Raw genomic sequence first — 19187 nt, forward strand, 5'->3', positions numbered from 1 at the left:
CTTTTCTGCATCACTGACATCCATTGACTCACTAGCAATGGCTTCCATCCTTATATCTCTTGTACCTGCATTTTTCTCATTTTCTCAATTTTCTTGCATCAAGGGCTCCCCTTGGCTCACCACCCTCACACCCTCACCTTCACCTACTAAGGTGGAACTCCCCTCACTCACTTTTGCCAGGCTGGAAAAAATAGCCTGCATAATTTCTCTCTTTTCCTCCTATTTTTCCTGAGAGCAACTCAACCTCTCACTCTGTTCACTTCCTTCCCTCAATCCAAAGAGTGATTTTACAACTACTAACTCATATACACTTGTAATAATTGTTGAGAAATTAGCTTGTGTAGTGAGTACCGACGGATGAGAAACATCCATCGGGGTAGTAGTTAGGATAACCGATGAATGAATGCTGTTAGGCACATCCGTCAGGATACAATCACTGGCCGACGGATGAACAATATCCACCAGAATAGAGGAAATGATAGAGTTTGGAGTTGAAACTATTATGGACTCTGTACAGATTGATGATAATTTAGACACAGAGGTCTCAACAGTTCCTGAAAGAATTGGCAAGTGAGCCAACATATCATCTAGAAGATGATGCTCACTTGCACTGAATTTTGGCTTCTCCAACAGAGTCAAAGAAGGAGAATCAAGGATTGATATGTGTATCATATCCACATCCGGAGAATTGGTGGGAGAGTTTTGTGTGTTTGGTGCTTCTATTATTAAAGATTTTGGCTGTGACTCCACATTTATTGGAGCCACATTAAACTGAATTTGAGATGGTGTAGTGACTGAGTCTTTAGCTTCAGTTTTCATTGTGTGTGATCCCTATGCATCCCCAAGTTTTCTAGATTTCTTCTTTCTTGTATAAGTTTGGGGTGAATCTGTGTCCCTAACCCTTTTGGCCTGTGCTCCTGGTTGGGAGCTTGTTTCAATAGTAGCATCCTTTTGGGAGGATTAAACTAGAGATGTGCTAATTTCCTAATTAAGCACCACAGTTTGTTGGGAAACTGTGGTGTGGCTAGATTTGGGTATACTCACCTCTCCATCCTTATTCTTAGGGTTTCTTTTATATTCACCCTGTCCCTCACCACCCTTCACACTACCCTCTTTGGTTTTGATAGATTTTGAAGCTGTCATCTTTTGAGAGACACCAGAGTGTGGTTTCTTTGATTTTGATTTGTAAACTTTGTATTTTATGCCTTGTGATAAGTGGATTTTATATCCACTTGGAACGCTTTATTACAAGCTTAAATTGGTGTTTTGGACTCAAGTTGTTGGTATTTTGATGTGTTTTTGTGTTATTGCATTTCAAGTATCAGTTAAATAAAGAAAGGAGCTTTTAAAGGAAATATAATAAAAAGTGATCAGATTTGGAAGCCAAGGACATTGTCAAGTTGTAGAGAATCTTGTTTGCTTCGCGTGGGCAGTTGAATCGCCTAAATTCTGACGAGTAGAACTCAAGTTATGGCCAAAATAAGATTCATCAGAATTTTTCCAGACAGGCTGCAGGCGCCCTCCTGGGATGTGGGGCAGCCGCTTGGGAGCTGAGGCGCCATCCTGGAGAGTGGAGGCGACCGCCTGAGGCGTGGATGATTCGCTGATTTCGCTGGAAAACCCTATTTGAGTGTAATTTGACGATTTTAAGGGTCCAGGTCCAATATGGGCTATATATACTTAAAAATAAGGGTTTTCATCATCCGTGAAGATTGGGATACCAAGGAGAAGACCTAGAAGCACAAAACAACTCCGCAAAGAAGATCTTATTTTCAACTTGTGATTCTTTGAATTAGTTGTAACTTTGGATTCTCATTTTCGTTCTTGTTGAACCTAGATCTCGTTTATTCGTACTTTAATTATTATTCAGTTTATTAAGACCTTGTTTTATACCATGATTTCCTTGGAACCCATGGTGATGATGAGTTCGATTATAAACTAATTGTTGTCATGGGATTCTAGCGGATTTACTTATGGATTTCAATAATTAATTTGTTTCGATATCTTGGTGTGTGGTGATTGTATGATATCCTAGTATTGGTTGTGCTTATTCGTCTTATGTGCGTAGCTAACATATAAGATAGTGTGTTAATATTTATTGAAACAACAGTGAATATAGAGGTTTAGAACTTGCCATGCTAGCATAGGTTCATGTATTGTATGCATGATTAGTGGGTAACTCTAACCGTTTTACTTGTCCTATGTAATCATTATGGATAACTTGTGCTTAAACCGTTATGTTATCAAATTCTATAAACATATATGGTCTCAATATAATTGGTGCCTATTCAGCTTCTATCTCTTTTGTGGATGTCTGGTAGAATGGTACTCGTGCAACGAAAGTTGGCATTTAACAGTTTCGTGCTATTTGATTAGTGTCATCACCATCACATGCTAAGGTTAAGAACAATGACTTTGAATGTAGTAGTAATGAAGTTAGAATCCCATGTTTGTCATATATAGTAATTGAATCTCAATTCTCTTAGTTAATGTTATTTAGTATAATCCCTTAGTTTAATAAAAACCCAATTTGTTATTTGTCTCTGAGCGATAATCATACATTGTTGCATAGGTGCATAAATTGAACTTAACCTAAACCAGTCTCTGTGGGAACGAATCTGATTTATATCTTATACTAGCGAACGCGTATACTTGCGTGAATATTATCGCGTGTTTTCGCCCTAACAAGTTTTTGGCGCCGCTATCGGGGACTCGGTGTTAATTTTTAGTTTATGTGCTTGTCATCAGTGGTCGTTAAAGTCCACTGACTCGGATTATTTTATTTTCACGGTTTATTTGTTTGTGTTTCAGGTACTCATTACAATGGGAGATCCAGCAGCACGAACGAGAGCCTTGATGGATTTTTCTCAACCCAAGATCAATGACATTCAATCTAGCATTATCCGTCTAGCTATCACAGCTAATACCCTTGAGATCAAGCCTGGAATAATTCAATGAGTGCAGAATTCAATCCAGTTTGGGGGTTCTCCAACTGAAGATCCCAATATGCACACTAGGGATTTCATTGAGATCTGCGACACCTTCAAGTTCAACGGTGTTTCTGAAGATGCTGTGAAGCTGAGTTTGTTCCCATTCTCTATGAGGGAAAAGGCTAAGAGCTGGTTATACTCTCTACCAGCTGGTTTGATTACTACTTGGGAAGATCTTGCTCAAAAGTTTCTCACTAAATTCTTCCCTATGGCAAAGACAGTTGCACTCAGGAATGCTATTACCTAATTTGCACAGCAAATGGGAGAATCGCTATGTGAAGCTTGGGAGCGCTACAAGGAGATGCTTAGGAAGTGTCATCATGGATTTCCTGATTGGATGATCATCACTTCTTTTTACAATGGGTTGGGAGCACAGTCCAGACCCATGCTCGATGCAGCATCAGGTGGAGCCTTATGGGCTAAGAGCTACGATGAAGCTTATGATCTAATTGAACTTATGGCTGCTAATGAATATCAGTATCCAACCCAGAGATTGCCACAGGGCAAGGTAACAGGAGTTATTAAAGTGGATACAGCTACGGCTATCACTGTTCAAATAAATGCGTTGTCTATGAAGATCGATTCTCTGGCTAATTATGATGTTAAACAGATAATTAGTGTGTGTGAGCTGTGTGCAGGCGCGCATGCGACGGAGAAATACGCTATATCTAGTGAATCAGCTCAGTTTGTGAGCAACTTTCAGAGATCGCAGCAACCAGTTCTAGACACTTATCATCCTGACAACTGGAATCATCCTACCTTCAGATGGAGCAACAATCAGAATGCGATGCAACAACCGTTCTAGTAGTTTGGAAATAAGCTATTCAACCCTCCTGGTTTTCAGTAACAAATTACACCAAAATAACAAACGCTTGGTGCATGTCTATCTTCGAATGAAAAATCAGAATTGGAAGAGTTGCGGCTTATGTGCAAAAACCAGGCTCTTATATGCCAAAGCCAGGCTGTTTCTATCAAGACTCTGAAGAACCAAATAGGGTAAATTGCAAATGCCTTATTGAATCGACCACCAGGAATGCTTCCTAGTGATACAGAAACAAATCCAGGCAAGATGGAAGTTGAAGAACAGGTGAACGCCATCACCTTAAGGTCTGGAAAGGTCGCAATCCTCCAAATTCAGCAAGATGAAGAGCCTGAAAAATCTCAAGTTTCAGAAAATGCAGTCGTGGCTGAAGAAGAATTGCAGAAGGAAGCAGAGGTGAAAACAAGGAAGACTACTGTGGAACACACTCCTCCTGAGGGTAATACAGGGGAGAAACAAATCTATCATCCACCTCCTTTTCCTAAGAGGCTGCAGAAGAAAAAGCTGGATAAGCAGTTTAAGAAGTTTTTGGAGTTGTTCAAGAAACTTCATAACAACATACCTTTCGCTGAAGCTCTTAAACAGATTCCTAGCTATGCGAGGTTTATGAAAGGTATTCTCTCTCGGAAAGTGAAGCTCGATGACTTAGAGACCGTTGCTCTAACGGAGGAATGTAGTGTTGTGCTGCAACAGAAGTTACCTCTGAAGCTTAAAGATCTTGGAAGCTTCACTAATCCTTGCACCATCGGAAACTTGTCTTTTGACAAGTGTTTATGTGATTTAGGAGATAGCATTAATCTGATGCCCTTATCTATCTTCAAGAAGCTTGGTCTGCCTGATCTGAAACCAACATACATGTCATTGCAACTAGCTGACCGTTCCATCGCTTATTCACGAGGTATAGTGGAGGATGTCTTGGTCAAGGTGGATAAACTCATCTTTCCTGCTGAGTTTATAATTCTTGATTTCGAGGAATATAAGAAGATTCCCATTATCTCGGGGAGACCATTCTTGGCTACAGGTCGAACTATGATCGATGTGCAAAAAGGAGAGCTTTCGATGAAGGTTTACGATCAAAAGGTCATTTTTAATGTGTTCAAGGAAATAAAGTTACCCACAGCTAAAGAGGAGTGCTTTAAAGTAGAGTGGGTAGACTCTGTCATGAATTCAGAGCTTGAGCAATTGCCAAAGTCAGATACCTTAGAGAGATCCTTAATAGGGGAATCAGTTATTGAAGATGAAGAAGGAGCAGAGCACCTGCAGGTTTTGGATGCACTTTCATGGAAGAGGAAGTTGGATATGCCATTCGATTCTCTTGGGTTAGCAGAGCTGAAAACTTCTCAGGAGCATTTTGAACCATTTATTCAAGAAGCTCCCACACTTGAGCTCGACTGAATGCCAGATCACTTGAGTTATTCATTCTTAGGTGCACCCCTGACAATGGGTTTGGATATACTTTTGACGATGTAGAGGGTGACCGGCCAGTGTCTGCCGTGCTTACAGATGGTCCCTCTCGTGCACCACAGGCAGTTGATAGGACTGGTGTTGGTGATGCACAGTATAGAAGATTGACTAGGCGTATGGAGGCCATGCATGTCATCCACCGATATTTTGCTGAAGATTTGACACATGCTTTCGGTACTGTTGTTCGAGACACTGGTGGCGAGGTTGATTGGCCACCTGATCCTCCACCCGACGAGGGTGACTCTCCCGCTAATTAGGTATGCCTGAAATCCTTATTATTGCCTTCAATGAGGACATTGAAAATTTTAAGTTTGGGGGTGATAATGTAAGGATTAGTAGTGTGTGTGTGTCCATATAGATTTATATAGATTCATATTGCATGTTTAGTTGTAGTTCATTCATATTTTTGCATGATTGTTCATTTAGGACATATTTGTTTATTTTTATGTGATTTCATATAGTTGTATTTGCATGCATATTTAGCATGATCCCTTAAGATGAACTATGATATTTGATAAGTTGATGTTGATTTGAGTGTGGTGATGACGAATAGAGGGATGTTTAAGTCCTAATGAATTGATTTGCATGCCAGAAATAAATATTTTCACAAAGTCTTATAGGGTTGCTTTTGATCTAGATCATGATCATACTTGTTTGTTGTTGAGATTTAATCACTTGGTTATATTAAGAATTTGTGATAGTCTCGTAATGACGTAAAAATACTGATTTTTTTTTATCTGGAGAAAAACTTGGATTTCATTGCTAGTTGTTGTAAGGCTAGGCGTCAAATGGCTAGTAGCGGACTCATATTTTTATGAGTAGTCTAGGGTTGAATGAGATGAAGCGAAATGCACTCATTCAGAAAATATTGAAAAAAAAGAAAAAAAGAAAAAAGAGAAAAAAAGAAAAAAAGTATGTGTTTATGCATAATTGATCAAGAGTGAGCTCTTTAATACTCGAGTTATTAAGTTCTAGGGGACTTTGTGCCTAGTGACCTAAGGCTTTTATAGTCTGGGATCCGCTAACCTAACACTCGCTACATGGGTATAATTGCATAAGTCTTTTGGGACCTCATTCATTGCATGGTCAAATAAGCCTCTTTGTTATGTGTTCAATAATAGTGTGAATCCTTGTATAACTCTAGTAGAAAGGAGGTGTTGTGAGTCATAATGCGTTTATTGTCTATTCTGTTTATAAACTTTTGATTGTTTTGATGATAGATAAGTTATGGTTATTGATCTAGTATCGAGAGAAATCTGTTAAGCATTCCACACACGCATGTTTCTGGTTTATGAGTTGGTTTGGGGGATTTATTCAAACTCTGTTTTGAGTCATTGCATTATTAGAGGAATTGGCTTATTCATTTGGTTATGGTTATTCTGAGGGGATCGATTGCATTTTCATTTAGTTGCATTCATGCATTAGGTTTGTTTTATAGTTTTGAGTCTATTTATGCTTGAGGACAAGCATCGATTCAAGTTTGGGGGTGTGATAAGTGGATTTTATATCCACTTGAAATGCTTTATTACAAGCTTAAATTGGTGTTTTGGACTCAAGTTGTTGGTATTTTGATGTGTTTTTGTGTTATTGTATTTCAAGTATCAGTTAAATGAAGAAAGGAGCTTTTAAAGGAAATATGATAAAACGTTATCAGATTTAGAAGCCAAGGCATTGTTAGGTTGTAGAGAATCTCGTTAGCTTCGCGTGGGCAGTTGAATCGCCTAATTTTGATGAGTAGAACTCAAGTTATGGCCAAAACAAGATTCATCAGAATTTTTCTAGACAGGCTGCAGGCGCCCGCCTGGGATGTGGGGCGGCCGCTTGGGAGCTGAGGCTCCCGCCTGGAGAGTGGAGGCGGCCGCCTGAGGCACGGCTGATTCTCTTATTTCGCTGAAAAACCCTATTTGAGTGTAATTTGACGATTTTAAGGGTCCAGGTCCAATATGGGCTTATATATACTTTAAAAAAGGGTTTTCATCATCCGAGAAGATTGGGATACCAAGGAGAAGACCTAGAAGCACAAAACAATTCCGAAAAAGAAGATCTTGTTTTCAACTTGTGATTCTTTGAATTAGTTGTAACTTTGGATGCTCGTTTTCATTCTTGTTGAACCTAGATCTCGTTTATTCGTACTTTAGTTATTATTCAGTTTATTAAGACCTTGTTTTATACCATGCTTTCATTGGAACCCATGGTGATGATGAGTTCGATTATGAACTAATCGTTGTCATGGGATTCTAGCGGATTTACTTATAGATTTCAATAATTATTTTGTTTCGATATCTTGGTGTGTGGTGATTGTATGATATCCTAGTATTGGTTGTACTTATTCATCTTATGTGCGTAGCTAACATATAAGATAGCGTGTTAATCTTTATTGAAGCGACAGTGAATATAGAGGTTTAGAACTTGCCATGCTAGCATAGGTTCATGTATTGTATGCATGATTAATGGGTAACTCTAACCGTTTTACTTGCCCTATGTAATCATTATGGATAACTTGTGCTTAAACCGTTATGTTATCAAATTCTATAGACATATAGGGTATCAATATAATTGGTGCCTATTCAGCTTCTATCACTTTTGTGGATATCTGGTAGAATGGTTGTAATAACCCCAATTTTTGAGAAATTTTGAAATCCTTATGAATAGTGTTTTTGCTGAACGAGAAAACTTTTCATGCCACGCTATGTAGGGGTTCTGTTATTGATCTTATGGGATATTATTAGTACTCTATGTGGTATATAAGTGTATGTAAAGATCGTTAGAATCCAATTCCGAACACTTTGATTTTTCCCGGAAATCCAATAGATACGGAAAGAATCGAGTATAAGGTAACAGGATAAAAGGATTGAAATTAAAGGATTATAATAGAGGATCATAAAAAGGAATTTAATGTATTGAGAAAGGTTAAGGGAACCTAAGTAATAAGATCCCAGGTATGATCCCTCGAACGATAAACGAAAACGAAAGTTAAGCGAACCGTATAACAGATCAGCGGTCATTAGGCAAACGATTAGGAAGTTAATCAAAGGGATTAGTGGGAATGATGTCATCCAACCAATAGAAAGAGGACAAGGAGGGGAGGATGACATCATGAGGATGACATAGGCATGACAAGAAAGGAAGGAGATGTGGTGACTTTTTAACCACACAAAATCAAGGGCAACTAGGTAATTTACTAAATCAAACACAAAAACAAGCCAACCAAGCCAAGCAAATCATTTTCATCAAAACACAAAAACCATTCTCTCATCCAAGCAAGCTTGCTCTCGGCTTTTACTATTGCAAATGGAGGAGAAATTCAAAATCAAAGATCCAAGCTTCCTAAATTGGTGAGTTAATTCCCTAATCATCTTCATGCTTAGTTAGGGCTATATCATGAGTTTAAGACATCAATTCCTTCTCCATCTTCTTCATTTAATCAAAGAAGAAGACTATGAATAGTGTTTTCAAGTTTTTAACTTGAAGTTTTTCTTGTTTTTCTTGAAGATCCAAGCTTTCCTAAGACTTCTCAAAGCTTCTTAAGGCTTCCTAGCTCCTCCCACCACTTCAAGGAAGGTATACCATCTCCAAACCCTAGATCCCTATGTATTATAAGATGATTTTAATTAGTAGGATGATATTGTAGCTTGTTGTTGTGATTTAGAGTTTGGGATTTGGAACGGTAGTGAATGGAATGGTAAATGTTGTGGTTTTGATTAAAAGAACTTAAGTATGATTAAAGTTAAGCTTAGGCATAAGTATGAATGATTAAATTGAATTGGTTGGGGTTATTATCATGTGATGAGGATGGATGTTGGTTGTATGTTGGATTTGAGGTTGATTTGGAATGGGTTTGAATGGTTTAAAATATTGGAAATCGCGTAAACATAGCCGTCGTAACATCCGATTTTCTTTGGACTGTTTTTGTGCATAACATTAGGACCCGAGAACCCCCTGCTAGATTGTGACCATTGCCATGTTTAGATAGCTCATGTTACGAGCTTCGTTTTGATATGTAGTTCGTTCGATTCCGATGCACGGTTTAGGAGAAACGACCGTTTCAAGTAACGGCGTTTCGCGAACGAAACATTTCCCCTCGCCTTACTTTGAAACATAGGTTAAAGACCTTAAAGGACTAATTGAAGTATGAAACATTTATGGTAAGTGTGTTAGGCAGTTGGTAAGACACTCGCGAAGGAATCGCTTAAAACTCGTAAAGGTTAAATTATTAAAAATGGTGGAGCCGAGGGTACCCGAGTGGCTTAAGCGAATCAGTGAGCGCAAAACAAGCGTTAGAGTCTAAGTTAGTTAAAGTATAGATTTACAAGTGATTTTGGTTTAATTCCAACTTACTTGTTGTTTATAGGTTACCAGACTCGTCCCGAGCCTTTTATCACCCCAAGTCGCTCAGGCAAGTTTTCTACCCGTTATACTGTTGTTGTGATGAATATATGTATATGCATTATCTTGTGATAGATGCATGTTGGTTAATTAGCAAATTTTGCGATATATTGAAGCATGCTGATATGGTATATATATGCATGCCTGTTTCGTATTCTTTCCATATATATCTGTTGATTCAGTTGATAATACCTATGCTAGAGGATAGCGGTAACTTGCATATACCCTTAGTATAGGGACCCAAAGGTGAAAATATTTTCTAAAACCGGGAGTCGAGGATCCCGAGTAGATTTTGTATATATGGATATGGATATATATATATATATGGTTATAGTTTTCCAAACTATTAATCGAATAAGGTTTATTCGATAACTTTAACTTTATTTTATTATTGAATATTATTTTGAATATTCATCCGAGGACTTATGACTCCTTTATTTTATTATTGAATATTATTTCGAATATTCATTCGAGGACTTATGACTCCTTTTATTTTATATTAAATGAATATTATTTTGAATATTCATTCGAGGGCTTATGATTCAGTTTATATTGTTTAATGAATATTTTTGAATATTCATTTGAGGATCTATGACTCCGATTATTTGCTGAGATTTGTTCTTTATTTTATTAAAGAATAAGGTGTAAATAATCAAACTTATTTTCGATTATTCAAATAAAGATATTACTTTCGTATAAGTATATCTTTGATTATTTGCTATTCATTTCAAGTATAAGTTTTAATACTTCTACTTCAATTATTTTATAAAGATTATTCTTTATGGGAATATTATTTAAATAATAATATTCAGACATTTTCTAAATATTCTGGGGACTGATTTACTTCATTAAATCAGCTTCACTCCAAACATTCTTAAAAATGTTTTGCGAGTCTTCAAAATGATTTTTTTAAAAGTTAGAGCGGATCCCAAAACTCATTTTTTTAAGATCCTCCTTTCGAAGGGGATTTAAATACTCACTCAAAACCTGAGGGATCCGGCTCTGTGGTGTGTTTTATATTCGCAACAAGGTTGGTGTTTTGATAAATGAATTGATTACTTACCCAACACTCGGGAAGTAAAATTCTTGGAACAAGTTAATCCATTAACAGGCATCGCCTGGGAAATATCGGTGAGTTCTCCTTTCCAAATAGATACGACTTCTTGGTGGAGCCGTATCAACAAGTTTCTATTTGGGGAAAGTGGGGACAAGCTTTACGTTTCAGAGTCATGGATTTCATCTGAACTAGGAGTGGCGTAAGTGGCCGAGTAGCGCCGGCCCAGCCTTATTATATTGGCCCAAATGGCCTGGAAGTTCCGCTAAGGCGGTCCATTCCTTAGGAGTTCAGTGTTCGGTTGACAAGTAAATCCGACAGGTTCTCCTCTACATGTAGAAAATGGTGGGGTTGTACTACTACGACTGATCATCGTAAGTGGTCTTCCTGGCGCGGCAAACTCCCGTAATGAGTTCATCATCCAATTGGATAATTTCTGCAACACTACCCAGAGCACTTCGATAGAAAGGCTACGGTTGGGCGATTGTTGAGTGTTGGCAGGGTCAAGTTTTCAAAATGATGTTTACATCAAATGAAGTATCTCGTAACTTCATTTTATTTTGATAATATTTTAAAGATTTAATCTATTCAAATCTTGCCTTATAGTCTCATCTATGTGATGAACTTTTGAAGCTAATTATAACTTGAACGGTGGTAGTTCAAGTAGTATTTGGGAAAGATATAAGTATATTGGGGTATCTTGTAACTTCATCTTTTAAACTTATATCTAATTAATAATTGTCTTATGAATGACAAAGATTTTCAGAAAAACGTTGAGACAAGGTTAGATATATGAGATCACCTTGCAATGATATTTTTTTTATACAGTTATACACTGGGACTTTGTGTATATTATGCATGGAAGAGGACTTCCAATATTTTGAAAAGTATATATGTATATATACTGAATATTTTGCGACTTCATCGCATTAAGATATCAAACTTGGTTCATTTCTTTTGACCAAGACTTTCATGAGTATTATGAGTAGGCTCATATACTATTAATCATTATACATATTATTTTGGTGGGCTTGCTGCTCACCCTTGCTTTATTTCTTCATCACACAACAACAGTTAGGAAAGATGGCCAGACTCCAGCAGACCCAGCGCAAGCGTGTGGGAAGCGTCCCGCGTCTTCCCGTGGATGTTGTAGCTGCTATAGCTGCAGAGGTAGATCTATTGTAGATCAGACCATCTACTTTTGAGAATCAATTATGTATAATTATAACTGGTGGCAGATAATGGCAATTAACTGTAAATTTATCAAGTAATCATTTTGGGTTGTAATAACTTTTAAATTGTGGATTCAAAAACTTGTACTTACTTAAATTTCATCTCTGAGACTATAACGGGTTGTGGTGTGTGTTAGTGTGGGGTCACAGCATAAGGTTATTATTATTAATTAAGTGAAGTGATATTGTGGAAAGAAAGACCGTGATGACCCGGATCCCCGACCCCGGATCTGGGGGTGTTACAGAAATGGTATCAGAGCTAAGCGTTATAAACCTCAGAGATGATGGGACGTTAAGATAATAAGTTCACTAAGATAATAAGAACTCTTGCCAAGTTCATAGTCGGGCTACCTAACATAGTACTGACAGTTAAAACCCTTATGGGAACCCTTATAAATATCGTGATAGGAGCGTAGTTCGTTATCGTATATGGTAGCGGGACTCCGAACCCTGAGGTTGAGGAGCAACATCGCGATGATATTTTATTACTAATTGGAGATCGGATTGTGGATCCGATAGAGTGTCCTAATGCAGGACCGGATGATGTTGATATTGAGGATTTAGCGGTTGAGGATGTTGTCCTAGAAGGGATAGTTGTTGAGGAGGATCCCATGGAGGATCCTGACAGGATTGGATAAAGGACCACTGATGAATTGATGACCATGGTTTGGTCGACTACCAGAGGTAGGATTGGCCGGTCACTACCGGAGGTTCGTTCAAGTTGTAAAGATAGTAGCCCCTTTAACGCGGCTTACTCGTAAGACTGAGAAGTTCGAATGGACAGAGAAATGCGAGAACAACTTTCAAGAACTGAAGCAGAGGTTGGTGATGGCCCTTATGCTGGCGTTGCCGGATGGCAAAAAAAAGATTTTGTGAAGTATAGTGACGCTTCGCACAAGGGCTTAGGGTGCGTGCTTATGCAGCACGGTAAGGTAATCGCGTACATGTCAAGACAATTAAGGTAATATGAAATTCGATATCCCCGCTCATGAGTTTAGGCTCGTGGCAATAGTTTTACCCTAAGGATTGGAGGAACTACTTGTATGGAGAGAAGTGCGAGAATTACCTAAGCCATAAGTGCTCTAGTACATTTTCACATAGAAAGAGCTCAACGTATGCCAGAGGAGGCAGTTAGAGCTAATCAAGAATAATGATTGGGAGATTCTTTATCATTCGGGGAAAGCCAATATGGTGGCTGATGCCCTTAGTAAAAAGCAGAGACTCAAGATGATAATGTCTTTTGGAGAGTTTATAAGAGATTTTGAGAAAATGAAAATAGAAGTGAAGGTAACCGGATCCGGTACCGAAAAGCTATTTGAGATTGCAATACAGCCCGAATTATTGGAAAAGATCATATTGTGCCAGAAAAAGTTATGAATGAAGGCAGAGAGCCAACAATTAGATAAAAGATTAATATCGAGAAAGATGATAAGGGAATAATGAGGTATTCTTATAGAATTTGGGTTCCGAAAGTTCAAGAGCGTAAGGATGAGAACTTAGATGAGAGCCATAGTTTGAGGAATAAGATTTAGAGCAAACCCTGAACGTGATAATCAGGGAGGTTGCAATTAAGATATAAAGAACCCGGAATATAATAAAGTGGAAAATGAAGATTTTAAATTAAAAGATGACTCCAATTATGGGGAGTAGGAAGAAATATTTAGACTAAGAAAGCAAAAGTCGAGCGAGATAAGGAGACCCGAGACGGTACTCCTATACGGAAATTCATGAACCTGTCTAAACAGAACTTATATTTTATTCCCAACCACCACCTTGAGGAAACAATGTGGTGTGAAATTCTTTCATGACCTTTAAATCGCTAAGCTCTCAGAGTTCCAAGGAACAGGCTGACCCAGCCGAGGCAAGAACCTGGCTAAAGGAAATATAGGAATCATTTGAGATTCAAAATGATTGATGAACCACAAAAGACCGTTTTTGTCACTTACCCTCCTAAGAGAGAGACCACCCATTGGTGAAAGACCAAGAAAGGCACGGAGCCAGAGGTTAGAATAAACTGATTTAAGTTCAGTCAATTGTTTTCGGGAAAGTAATTCCCAAAGATAAGGAGATAGTGTAAAAGCTTTAGAGCCAGAACAAAGACAGACGAGTATGATGAATTATGAGTCTAAGCTGTAAAAGTTGTTAAGATTCGTTCTGAAGACGCGAATCCAGAATGACGGGATATTTGAAATCAATGCTTATGTTGTGTTGGTTCATGAAATAATGATAAGAGAAAGGAAAATAAAAAGGAATTGAGGTGGAAAGGAATATAAAGGCAACAGAGTTTGAGGAATGATAAGGGAGTTGGGTATGAGGAAACCCTAAAGACTCATATTAATAGAAATAGAAAAGTATATGATCGTCAGGATGAGGGTGATTCACCATGAGTTAAAGTTGACGGTTGAAGGCATAAGAGGTGCATATATTTTATCCCCTTTAAGTTGGGAGGATTCGAGGAAACATTGAGATAGTTCGAAGGATAAACAATGAGACGCGGATAGACTGAGGAGACAAGAAAGTAAGAAATTAAGAAAATTGGATGAAGGAAGTGACCTTCAAGAATGTGAAGTGTAAGACCGGTGGCTTGATACCCAGGACGGGAGATGCCAGGTATGAAAGATATCCCAACATTGAGATGACTGTTGAGATAAACAACAAAAGTAAATAAGGATTTATTAAGAAGAAGTTCACGTTGAACACGACCAATATCTTCCAGATCATCCATGTGATCATTACCAAATCAGGAAAGAAAAGCGGATAACCATTTTTATCTTTTGGAGGCCATGTGGATTGACCTTAACTTGAATAAGGATGCTATTGTGAAATTCGGTATAGACTATCGAGGTGGAACTGATTGAATAAGATACCCTTATCAGGGATATATGACTTTATTTATCCATGGAAGGATGCTTGTACCTTTTTAAAGGTGGAATTAAGGATAGAACATCGGTAACTTAAAACGAATCCTAGGGGAATGCATAAAGGTTGGCATTTCACCCTTAATAGGGATAGTATGAGTTTTGACAGTATGAATTGGAAAGGATTAAGGTAATAATAACCTTTAAGGATCAGTGGAGAAATTTTTCAGAAGTAAATAGACAATGGTTCTAGTATTAGTAAATGGTATTTTAATATGCCCTGTATATAGGGAATACAGGAGGAACGATTGAAGAAACCTTAGAGGTTTTATAAGGAAAAAGGTAATATTCAAAATTCTCAAGAATAGAAATGTGGATAAAGGAAATATGACGTAATTATAATGATGCCAAGTGGGGCACGTGTAAACCACGAGAAAGTATGGATCGAACCAGTAATGGTCGAAATTGTTCAGGGCAATTAGGACTTAAGAAAAAAAAAATGTTCTAAGTATGATTGAGAGTCAGTCTTGACAGTGATTAGCCTCTAAAGAATGAGGCAATAACTTATGGAAAAATGGTGATATTTTTTTTCCCATCTGATTTTAAGGAAAACATCTTCACTCAAGCAGTGATCGGAAATAAGGTAGAAAATTTATTTGGAGGTGATTAAAATGACATTGACTGTAAGGAAATTTTACTATCAGGAAAGGCCAAAGAGGTGGCCGACACTTTAAAGGTAAGAGGATAATTATAGGCGCTTGTGCCAAAGGAATGCAGTGATGATGGTTACAGCTATGAAGGTTGTATTATGGTTTGGAAGATTGACATTCCTTCTGATGACTGTGCAATACCCAACCGTAATAGTAGTTGGTAAAGGTTTAATTCGTGTAATCGCCATGAGCGGGCTATCTATCTTAGAAGGTCCTATCTTGAGAATAATCCAGGACCATGTTTCAAAAAGGACTAGATGAACCCTTGAGTTAATTCTTCTATTTAGGGCGTATGATTAAGAATGGTATTAACCTGCTATCGTTGCTTTGATTGAAACTCTTCTGCACTTTTATCTGCTTCATGTCATGAAGGTACGTCAGAGTTTGGAGTGTTCTTCATGAATTGTGATTGATGGTTATTATGTTACCTCCTTAGAAGAATTCGATACGATATGTATGGACTCCGTATAGTTAGCTATTAAGACTTCAAGGAAAATGAATGACTACAGTAGGTTAGTGGTGGACCATAGTAAGGCAGCAATGATTCTGCGAGTAATGAGCTGATTACAACCGTGAGAGTTGTATTGGAATGGTTGTTGAGATTGAGTATCACTAATCGGGTCGTGGTAGTGTATAAGTTATCATTGATAGACTAATTAAGTAGAGTGTCTACCTATTGAATATTTATTCTTTCTTATCAATAGAGAGTCATATTATATACGAGGAAGGTTGCGGTGCAAGCATAGAATTCAGGTAACGATGATGTCTAGAATGAGATCCCAGATTCGATTTTCGATGTCGAGGGAGTTTCAAAGGTAATTGTGTATAAGCTCGAGGAAGGGCATGGGTCCATAGAATGATGGACGGGATAGCGAAAATATTTAGGCACGTGAAATGCGATGCTATAATACTTGATGTTGAGATAAATACATATATGTTTTGTTCTTCTATGACAAACCTCTATAGTTCAGAGGTAGATCCCAAGCCAGATATTTTATGGCAATAATTTTTTTTTTATGAATATACAATTCTCTTCAATTCGTTCTTTTCTCTTCTTTTCATTTCATGTAAGCTGAGAAGAACAACCCTTCCAGAAGGGGAGGTATTGCCGAATGACTATCTATCTGTGTGATAGAAGCCTAGTAGGATACCAGCTATTGTTTAATCGCTTGTCAAGTACTAAAGGCTGGCCACCTTCTGTACTAACTAAGCGATATAACAAGTGTTCATGATCATAGTGATCTCTCAACAAATTCCTTTACTTATATTTGATTGATCAAATTTTGGAAAATAGAAACAACTGAAAAAGGAGTAATAAAGTGGTGGTAGTATGTGGAATGGGAACACATTCGTGATACTAAGGTTGACGTGGTTATTAAAAGGTTATAGAACGCTAACGAGCAAAAGTATAACCAGTATAATATTAGGAACGGAAGGTAGTAGCGATTACGAACTGGAAAAGAATGGGTATTGAGAAGCAGAAGCTCTAATGCTAAAAGCAATAATGAGAGTCTGTACAATAGACTTGAAAGAATTTGGAATGATCACTTAATTCGGATTGAGTTATCTTACGACAATAGATCATATGTCATTATCGAGATGTCGCCTTATGAGATCCTTGAGGGAAGACAATGTCGATCTCCCTTATGTTAGGATGAAGTTGTAGAGCGCAAGATGCTCGGACCCGCAGTAGTCCAAAGGACCAAGGATATGATAGATCTAATCAGAGGACGGCTGGTAGTAGCCCAAGATGGACATGATAAGTATGTTGATTTGACACGAAAGGATAAAAAGTACGAAATAGGGGACCTAGTAATGTTATAGGTATCCCTTGGAAAGGATTGATGAGGTTCGGAAAGAAAGGAAAGCTAAGTCTACAATTTGTTGGACCCTTGGATATATTAAGACGTTTGGGAAGTTAGCATATGAGCTAGCCCTAACCCAGAACATGTAGCGAGTCATAACGTGTTTCACGTATCAATGTTAAGGAAGTGTAATTCAGATGCCAGATAAATAGAGGCATATGAGCGCATAGATATGCAACCCGACGTAACCTATATGGAGCAACCAGGGAGGGTTATAGAGTAAAAAGGAACAAGTGCTTAGGAGAAGGATTATCAAACTAGGCAGAGTTTGGTGGTAGAACCACAATGTGGAAAATTGACTTGAGAGTTAGAAAGTGCAATATTAAGAAGGTACCCCTATTCATTTCTATCTGATTCCGGGACGGAATCCTTTTAAGGAGGGGAGACTGTAATAACCCTAATTTTTGAGAAATTTTGAAACCCTTATGAATAGTGTTTTTGCTGAACGAGAAAACTTTTCATGCCACGCTATGTAGGACTTCTGTTATTGATCTTATGGGATATTATTAGTACTCTATGTGGTATATAAGTGTATGTAAAGATCGTCAGAATCCAATTCCGAACACTTTGATTTTTCCCGGAAATCCAATAGATACGGAAAGAATCGAGTATAAGGTAACAGGATAAAAGGATTTAAATTAAAGGATTATAATAGAGGATCATAAAAAGGAATTTAATGTATTAAGAAAAGTTAAGGGAACCTAAGTAATAAGATCCCGGGTATGATCCCTCGAACGATAAACGAAAACGAAAGTTAAGCGAACCGTATAACAGATCAGCGGTCTTTAGGCAAACGATTAGGAAGTTAATCAAAGGGATTAGTGGGAATGATGTCATCCAACCAATAGAAAGAGGACAAGGAGGGGAGGATGACATCATGAGGATGACATAGGCATGACAAGAAAGGAAGGAGATGTGGTGACTTTTTAACCACACAAAATCAAGGGCAACTAGGTAATTTACTAAATCAAACACAAAAACAAGCCAACCAAGCCAAGCAAATCATTTTCATCAAAACACAAAAACCATTCTCTCATCCAAGCAAGCTTGCTCTCGGCTTTTACTATTGCAAATGGAGGAGAAATTCAAAATCAAAGATCCAAGCTTCCTAAATTGGTGAGTTAATTCCCTAATCATCTTCATGCTTATTTAGGGATATATCATGAGTTTAAGCCATCAATTCCTTCTCCATCTTCTTCATTTAATCAAAGAAGAAGACTATGAATAGTGTTTTCAAGTTTTTAACTTGAAGTTTTTCTTGTTTTTCTTGAAGATCCAAGCTTTCCTAAGACTTCTCAAAGCTTCTTAAGGCTTCCTAGCTCCTCCCACCACTTCAAGGAAGGTATACCATCTCCAAACCCTAGATCCCTATGTATTATAAGATGATTTTAATTAGTAGGATGATATTGTAGCTTGTTGTTGTGATTTAGAGTTTGGGATTTGGAACAGTAGTGAATGGAATGGTAAATGTTGTGGTTTTGATTAAAAGAACTTAAGTATGATTAAAGTTAAGCTTAGGCATAAGTATGAATGATTAAATTGAATTGGTTGGGGTTGTTATCATGTGATGAGGATGGATGTTGGTTGTATGTTGGATTTGAGGTTGATTTGGAATGGGTTTGAATGGTTTAAAATATTGGAAATCGCGTAAACATAGCCGTCGTAACGTCCGATTTTCTTTGGACTGTTTTTGTGCATAACATTAGGACCCGAGAACCCCCTGCTAGATTGTGACCATTTCCATGGTTAGATAGCTCATGTTACGAGCTTCGTTTTGATATGTAGTTCGTTCGATTCCGATGCACGGT

At 37.8% G+C, this 19187-nt stretch overlaps 1 non-coding gene across 1 annotated transcript; it reads right to left on the minus strand.

The window, feature by feature from the left end:
* Positions 1-3213: 3213 nt before the first annotated feature.
* On the minus strand, positions 3214-3317 carry LOC141663347 (small nucleolar RNA R71). Its single transcript, XR_012551424.1, has one exon. It is a non-coding gene; the product is annotated as a small nucleolar RNA R71 (small nucleolar RNA).
* Positions 3318-19187: the final 15870 nt, after the last annotated feature.

Source organism: Apium graveolens, chromosome 5 (genome assembly GCF_009905375.1).
Source record: "Apium graveolens cultivar Ventura chromosome 5, ASM990537v1, whole genome shotgun sequence".
In the NCBI taxonomy this organism is placed as follows: domain Eukaryota; kingdom Viridiplantae; phylum Streptophyta; class Magnoliopsida; order Apiales; family Apiaceae; genus Apium; species Apium graveolens.